The 7,393-nt window shown below is 50.4% G+C and overlaps 2 pseudogenes; both read right to left on the bottom strand.

Moving 5' to 3' along the window:
• Positions 1-1,795: 1,795 nt before the first annotated feature.
• LOC112912631 (ATP synthase subunit d, mitochondrial pseudogene) lies at positions 1,796-2,312 on the bottom strand (annotated as a pseudogene).
• A 2,912-nt stretch (positions 2,313-5,224) lies between these two features.
• Positions 5,225-7,155, bottom strand: LOC112912662 (large ribosomal subunit protein uL11-like; annotated as a pseudogene).
• Positions 7,156-7,393: the final 238 nt, after the last annotated feature.

Here is a 7,393-nt window from a genome sequence, read left to right as displayed (position 1 = left end):
TCGGGTAACTGGTTTTTGTCTCACTTCCCCACAGGCCTGGAGCACCGTGGGAGCTTTGAGACTGTTGTCCCATGTAGAGCAGTAATAATCAGCCTCGTCCTCAGCCTGGAGCCCAGAGATGGTCAGGGTGGCTGTGCTGCCTGAGTTGGAGCCAGAGAATCGATCCGGGACCCCCGAGGGTCGGTTACTACTACTATAGATGACGGTTCTGGGGCCTTTTCCCGGGAGCTGTTGGTACCAGCCAACATTATATCTACCGATGTTGGAGCTGCTTCCAGTGCAGGAGATGGTGACCCTCTGGCCGAGGGACCCAGACACTGAAGCCGGCTGAGTCAGCACAGACTGGGCCCAGGAACCTGAAAGAAGGAGAAAAATAGACAGGGTGTTGCTGGAGTCTGGACCTCACATGTCCTCCCAGGGCCCCTCCCCTTGTCCCACATCCAGTCACCTGTGCAGTGAGCGAGGAGGGTGAGGAGGAGAGGAGACCAGCCCATGGTGGAGGTCATAACTGATTCTGTCTTCAGTGGCCCCTCAGCTGAGCGGAGCCTCCCCTCATCTCTCCCATCTCCTCTTCAACCTCTGAGAGAGGGAGGTGCCCTCCCATGCAAATGAGACCCCGGCTCTCTGACCCCTCCCTGGTCCTGAGTCAGGTCCCTCTGCCTGAGGATGTCAGGGGGTGGGCAGAGGAGGGGCTGCTTGGGGCTGGGGTGTGGTTAGGGAGGTCCCAGGTGTGAGCCCTGAGAAGAGGCCACAGTCAGTGCGAGGTGGTGTTCCCAGCTCTGATCAAGCCTGAGCCCTAAGAAATAAGCCTCACCTGCCTTCTAGAATCCTGACACCACCTCACCCTGCATGACCTGGGGATCAGTTGTCCATAGGACTCAGGTCCTGTCTCCAGAGCTCTGTCCACTCTCCTCTTATGATCTGGACAAGTCTCCCCACATGTGGTCTCCCGTGACTGTGGTGTAGATTTTAGGCTACACTCTAATGTCTCGGTGTGAGGGACTCCTGGGTCGCTCAGTGGTTAAGCGTCTGTCTTTGGCTCAGTCCATGAGTGCATGATCCTGGAGTCCTGGGATCAAGCCCCCATCCGGCTCTGTGCAGGGAGCCTGCTTCTCTCTCTGTCTATGTCTCTGCATCTCTATGTGTGTGTGTCTCTACCATGGACCCCTTGGCTTTTCATGGGCCACTTAGGACTGAGATGGTGTCACTACACCAATTCGTCTGACATCACTGTCACAGCCAGAGGAGTGAAGGGTCCCCGTGTACAAGTGGCCTCTTCTGCGCAGGATGCTGAGACCTTCCTCCTATATTATAACCCTGGTTGCAGCCCTCTCCTTCTCTGAGTTTCCAGAAATACTGAAGACCCAGGGAGCTAGATTTTCCAGGTTGTGGGTGGAAGCCCTCGTGTACTTTCCTGGAAAGGTTACACACTGAACATCGTTGTCATCTTTCACTGTTTTAACCTGTTTTAAACTTTAGTTCTCCCCACCCTGTGGGCGGGGACTCCCTCCTAGAGTCTGGCCTCCCCGCACCTGGACACAGGTCAGCAGGAGCCCTGCCATATGAGGTTGTGTGTGTGCCACTGACCTCAGAGAACAAGGGGCAGACGTGCCAGAGTGTTTTAGCAGGAATATGTGACAGCTGGAGAGTTTCTGACAAGCATCCAGAGGAAGAGATTGCTTATTGGTCACCCCCTAGACCAACTGTGCACATAAATTGGATGAATGTTTTTTTTTTCCATATCATTATTTTTAATGTCCAACGTTTATAATATGAGAGCCAGGTCTTTCTCCTCAACTCAAGTTTATAAATTTTCAACTGGTTTGTGAGGTCAATAGGGATACTTCTTCTTGTCTAAATTGGTTTCTGGGAAGACTTCATTCAGGTCCTCAATGGTCATCTGATCAAATGGAATTATGTTCTTCATCGTCTCCAGCTCTTTTTCATATTCTTCAATCCTGGCCTTTGAGAGGGACAAAAACTCAGCACAGCTTTTCACATCTTCTTTTTCCTCAGCATTCACAGGGACAGTGTATTTATCCTCTGGCACAGGAACCTTCAGGGCATTAAACTTCTTCTCAAAGTCATCTACCAAGCCAGCCTTTGCCACATTGGCCTTGTAGTAAGCCCAGTCGGTAGCAGGTGGTTTCTCAGGAAGAGTAGCCAACCTGGAGGTAAGCATCTCCTTCCAGGATTTCAGGGACTTGGCAATGGCCTTCTGGTTTTGGGGTATGATCTCCACAAAAGCTACCCAGTCAATGGTTTTTAGAGCAAGTTTTCGCCCAGCCATCTTGAGATCCTTCACCGACCCTGGCAGCCCACATTCCTGAATGTTCTTTTTAAGAAAATCTTCTCAATGTGCATTGACTAAGACTCAATGATGATGTCACTGTGAAGACGCAGGTGGAATTACGAGTATATTGCTCACAGATCTGTGCATACTGCTTGGAGAATAACGATGGAAGTTGCATTTAAAACCTCAATGCAGTTGCACCTGGTGGCACAGTGATTGAGCATCTGCCTTTGGCTCAGTTCATTATTCCAGGGTACTAGGATCAAGACCTGCATCAGGCTCCCTGCGCGGACCCTGTTTCACCCTCTGACTCTGTCTCTGCCCCTCTCTCTCTGTGTCTAACGAAGAAATAAATAAAAGTTTAAAAAAAAAGAATGACTTTGGCTTTCATTTAAATAGACATTTAAAAACATTTTATAGAATCATTTGTCTCTTTTTTTAACCTCATGATTATATCATGTATCTGATCATGCAGGCAGGAAAACCTGAAGGGGTGCCCATGAGTCCCCATGAGGACCCTGTTGTATGAATTTCACAGCTATCTGAGTGCCCTGCATTGGCCGAGGTGTCCTTGAAACCAGAGAAGCGACTGGGGACCCCGGAGCCCTGGTGATTCTCAGTAGAACGTCAGCAGGTACTCAGGAGGCCTCCTTGCTGCTGGAACCAGCATATGGTCACCACTGCAGCCATTACTCAGAGTGCAGGTGATTCTGGTTGTTTTTCCCCAGGATGCAGAGAGGGAGGGCACTGGGTCAGCACAGGCTGGGACGGGGAACCTGCAGACACATTCATGGGTGATGGATCAGGGGCCAGACTGACTGAATTTCCTCAAACCTCTAAGCTAGACCAACTGACGTAGGCTGACAGTGACTTTGTGTCCCTTAGGTCAGTCCTGACCTGTGCACTGACAGAGTAGAATGAATATTAAATATCCCAGGCCAGGGTGACACAGTCCCTGGTCCCCTCCGTGGGCTGGGCTGCCCCAGGCCTCCTCTTCTCCTCCACCCTCTGCCACAGGAGGGGCTGTCCATGCACATGGGTGTCACCCACTGACTGCCCAACCCTCCCTGGGCCCTGATCCTGGAGCTCTGCTCACACCACACACTGAGGAAGATGGAGGTGGCTTCAGCCCTGGGGAGAGCCCTGGGGGGAAGCACCTGCTGAGACCACACACAGGCCTCCAGGGGAGACTGCCAGGACAGAGGGGACACAGATGCTGAGTCCCCATCAGGGAGCTCATAACTCAGTTCTCAGGCCCAGGCACCCTGAGTGAAGGGTCCTCACTGAGCAGCCCTGTAGGACCACAGGGCAGTCCCTCGGCGCCCCCTCCTGGTCACAGGGCACACCCCTCGGTAAGGCCCAAAGCCCTGAGAGCCCAGCTGGTTTCCGGGGCTCACCAGTTCCCTCCCCATTGGTATGGCCAGGACTGACTCTCAGAATGGGTTCCATCTCTTGGGCATTAGAAGCATGAGTTCCACATGTTCTCACAGAAATGTATTTGTATTTTAACCTCCTGTTTTTGTTCATTTTTGTGTATTTTTATTGGAGTTCGATTTACCAACATATAGTATGACATTCAGTGCTCATCCATCAAGTGCCCCCCTCATTGCCCATCACCCAGTCACCCCATTCCCCCACCCACCTCCCCTTCCATTACTCCTTGTTCATTTTGTACCAACATATTTGTTCTATCAGTGACAAATCCGAGAAGCACAGTGTGTTCACAGATGAGCCCTAGTGTGGCTCAAAACAGGACATATTGTATTAGCATACAGTCCACTTTGTAGGGGCATATTCAGACCCTCACTGTCTCCATCATTCATGTCTCCCAGTACAGATTCTTTTCTTTTATGGACAAACCTCATTTTTTTTCACATATTTTGCTGAGGAATCCCCTTAGTAGGATTGTGTTGAAACATGGAAATTATATATATTACTGAAGATGACGGAAGAGTAGGGTCCCCAAGTCACCTGTCCCCACAAACTTACCAAGATAACCTTCAAATCATCCTGAAAACCTATGAATTCGGCTTGAGAAAGAACAGCTGGAATGCTACGGTGAGAAGAGTTCATGGTTCTATCAAGGTAGGAAGGCAGGGAAAAAAGAAAAAAAGAAATGAAGAAACAAAAGGCATCTGAGGGGGAGGGTCCCCAAAGAGCCAGGCTGAGGCCGCGGCTAGTGCCCCCAGGTCAGGAGAGCCCCGCCCGGAGGAGCAGGAGCTGCACCAACCTTCCCAGACTGACAGGCGCTCGCAGGAAATCGGAGCAGGACCCCAGGAGGGCGGGGATGCCCTCAGGCTCCCGGGGGCACCAACAGAGCCCCTGTCCCGGGGAGAGCCCCACACCCAGTGGCGGAGCTCCCTAAAGGGCTGCAGTGCGCCCTGCAGCCCGGGAGCAGCTCAGAGGGGCTCAGGCCGAGGCTCTGTGGAGGGGGCTGCATGGCCGGGAGCGCGATTCCAGCAAAGCAGGCCCAGGAGCCCAGGGCGCCGAGGACAGAGCCCAGGATCCGGCTGCCCCCCGGGATAGGCGGTGTTGGGAGGGCCCAGGACAGCGAGGACACCTGCCGCCAGAGGCCCCAACCTGAGCAGGTCAGCGGCCCTGCCCAGGAGCATCCAGGTCCCTGCGGACTGGGAGCTGCAGTAGTTACTGCGGGAGCTGACTCCAGGGCTGGGAGCTGGCTGCCGCCACTGCTGGTGTTCCTCCTGGTGTCACCTTGTGCCACAGACAGAGCAAGGCTGCCAGGGAACAGGGACCTCACAGGATAAACAGCTCCCACTGAGACATGACCTGGCAGGGGGCAGGACAACTCCCCAAGTGCACACACCTAAGAGCACAACAGGCCCCTCCCCTAGAACCAGCTAGAAGGACAGGGGAAGAGCAAGTTCTTTTTTTTTTTCCAATGATCATTTATTAAAATATTTTCCTTTATAGTCAATTCGCTGGGCATTCCACTGCATAGCTATTGATTTCATCTATGATGACATGAGGCTTACAGCCACCAACATTGCAGCCCACAGATTGGGCAGTCCCCAGGATCTCTTTAATGGTTCCAGAGAGTTCTCTGGCTAGAGATCCATGTCGCGTCTGTTGGGCAATATTGACAAGCTCATCAAAAGTGATATTTCCACTGTGCTTAATGTTTTTCTGCTTTTTTCTGTCTCTTGGTGGTTCCTTGAGGGCTTTGATAATCAGGGCAGAGACAAAAGGTACCATTTCAATCTGGGCCTGTCTGTTCTGAATGATCAGTTTCACTGTAATCCTTAGACCCTTCCAATAACCGGTTGTCTTGATGATGTCATAACCAACCTTTTTGGAGACAGACCCAGCAGCCGATCGTCGGGGCCAGGGCAGATGTGGCACCAACCTCGCCACCGGTGCACCTCAGGAACACGACTTTGATCTCAAAAGAAAGCAGGGGTAGCCATCCTTATATTAGAAAAATTAAAGTTTATCCCAAAACTGTAGTAAGAGATGAAGAGGGACATGATATCATAATTAAAGGATCTATCCCACATGAGGACTTAACAATCGTGAATATTTATGCCCCCAATGTGGGAGCAGGCAATGTTATCAATCAATTCATAACCAAAGTGAAGACATACTTAGATAATAAATCACTTATACTTGGTGTCTTGAACACAACGCTTTCTAGAATCGACAGATCTTCTAAGCACAACATCTCCAAAGAAACAAGAGCTTTAAATGATACACTGGACCAGATGGATTTCACAGATATTTATAGAACTTTACATCCAAACACAACTGAATATGCATTCTTCTCAAGTGCACATGGAATGTTCTCCAGAATAGACCACATAATGGGTCAAATATCAGATCTTATTCAATACTAAAGATTGAGAATGTCCCATGCATATTTTCAGACCATAACGCTTTGAAACTAGAACTAAATCACAAGAAGTTTGAAAGGATTTCAAACACGTGGAGGTTAAGGACCAGCCTGCTGCAAGAAGAAAGTGTCAACCAGGAAATAAGGGAAGATTTAAAAAGATTCATGGAAACTGATGAGAATGAAGACACAACCGTTCAACAGGGGAGTGATGGAATAAGAGGTGAATAGTAGGGCAAGCCCAAATGGCTCAGCGGTTTAGCGCTGCTTTTAGCCCAGGGCGTGATCTTGGAGACCCGGGGTCCTGTCACACATTTGTCTCTCTGCATGCAGCCTGCTTCCCCCTCTGCCTGTGTCTTTCCTCTCTCACTGTGTGTCTCTCATGAATAAATAAATAGAAGAAAATAAAAGATGTGAAGAGTAGATGTTATCACATGTCCCTGGGAAACAGAACTTATCTGGGTGATATTGATCGTATGTGGCTCTACAGCAATGATGATCAATCTCCCCAGGCTGCAGCCCAAGGTGGTCAAAGACGTTTTTGTCAACACACCTGGGCCTGGAAAATTAGGTTTGAATCCCTGGCTGGTCTCTCAGTGCTGTTCTGGGTCACAATATAGGATCTCTGCCTGAGAGCTGTGGTAACATTGCCATGGTAACCCCTGTGTTTCTACTGCTCTTGTGAAAGAGAAGATGACCTTGGATCTGGAGTCATCAAGAGATTCCTTAGGGCAGTGATACATGTACACATGGGAGAGTTCTTACTCTTGATATTCCTATCTGCTACAGCCCTGGATTATGGAAAATTTCCAATGGGGACTAAGGGAAGAGGGAGACAGAGTCAGTACCTGTGGGCTCAGGATAGCCACTCACAGAAGTCTCTATCAACTTGGTGGCAGCAATAGCAAAGGCTCATTCATGCACCCACATCAACCAACTTCACTGAGGCAGGCTGAGCATTTTCCAAGTAATGGTGCAACATCCCCCAAATCTCATAGCCCATAAAAGGGTTCATGGCCATAGGCCCCAAATTCCTACTTTGACGGACCCCTTCTCCTCAAGTGCACAACCCAAGCCTCAGGTGCTGAGCGAGGGATCCCACCCAGCTCTGAGAATGGAATTGCCTACGACCTCTGTCCTCACACAACATCCCACATCTTAGTGTTCAGGCCTAAGACACAGTGAACCTTGGTCACTTCTGAGCAGTGGAGCCTGTGAGGGAAGGGAAGGCTCTGCTCTGAGCCCTGGAGGTG

Source organism: Vulpes vulpes, chromosome 10 (assembly GCF_048418805.1).
Source record: "Vulpes vulpes isolate BD-2025 chromosome 10, VulVul3, whole genome shotgun sequence".
NCBI classification, from domain to species: Eukaryota; Metazoa; Chordata; class Mammalia; order Carnivora; family Canidae; genus Vulpes; species Vulpes vulpes.
Note: the sequence above shows the minus strand (reverse complement) of the source record. Positions and strands in the feature narration are given on the sequence as shown.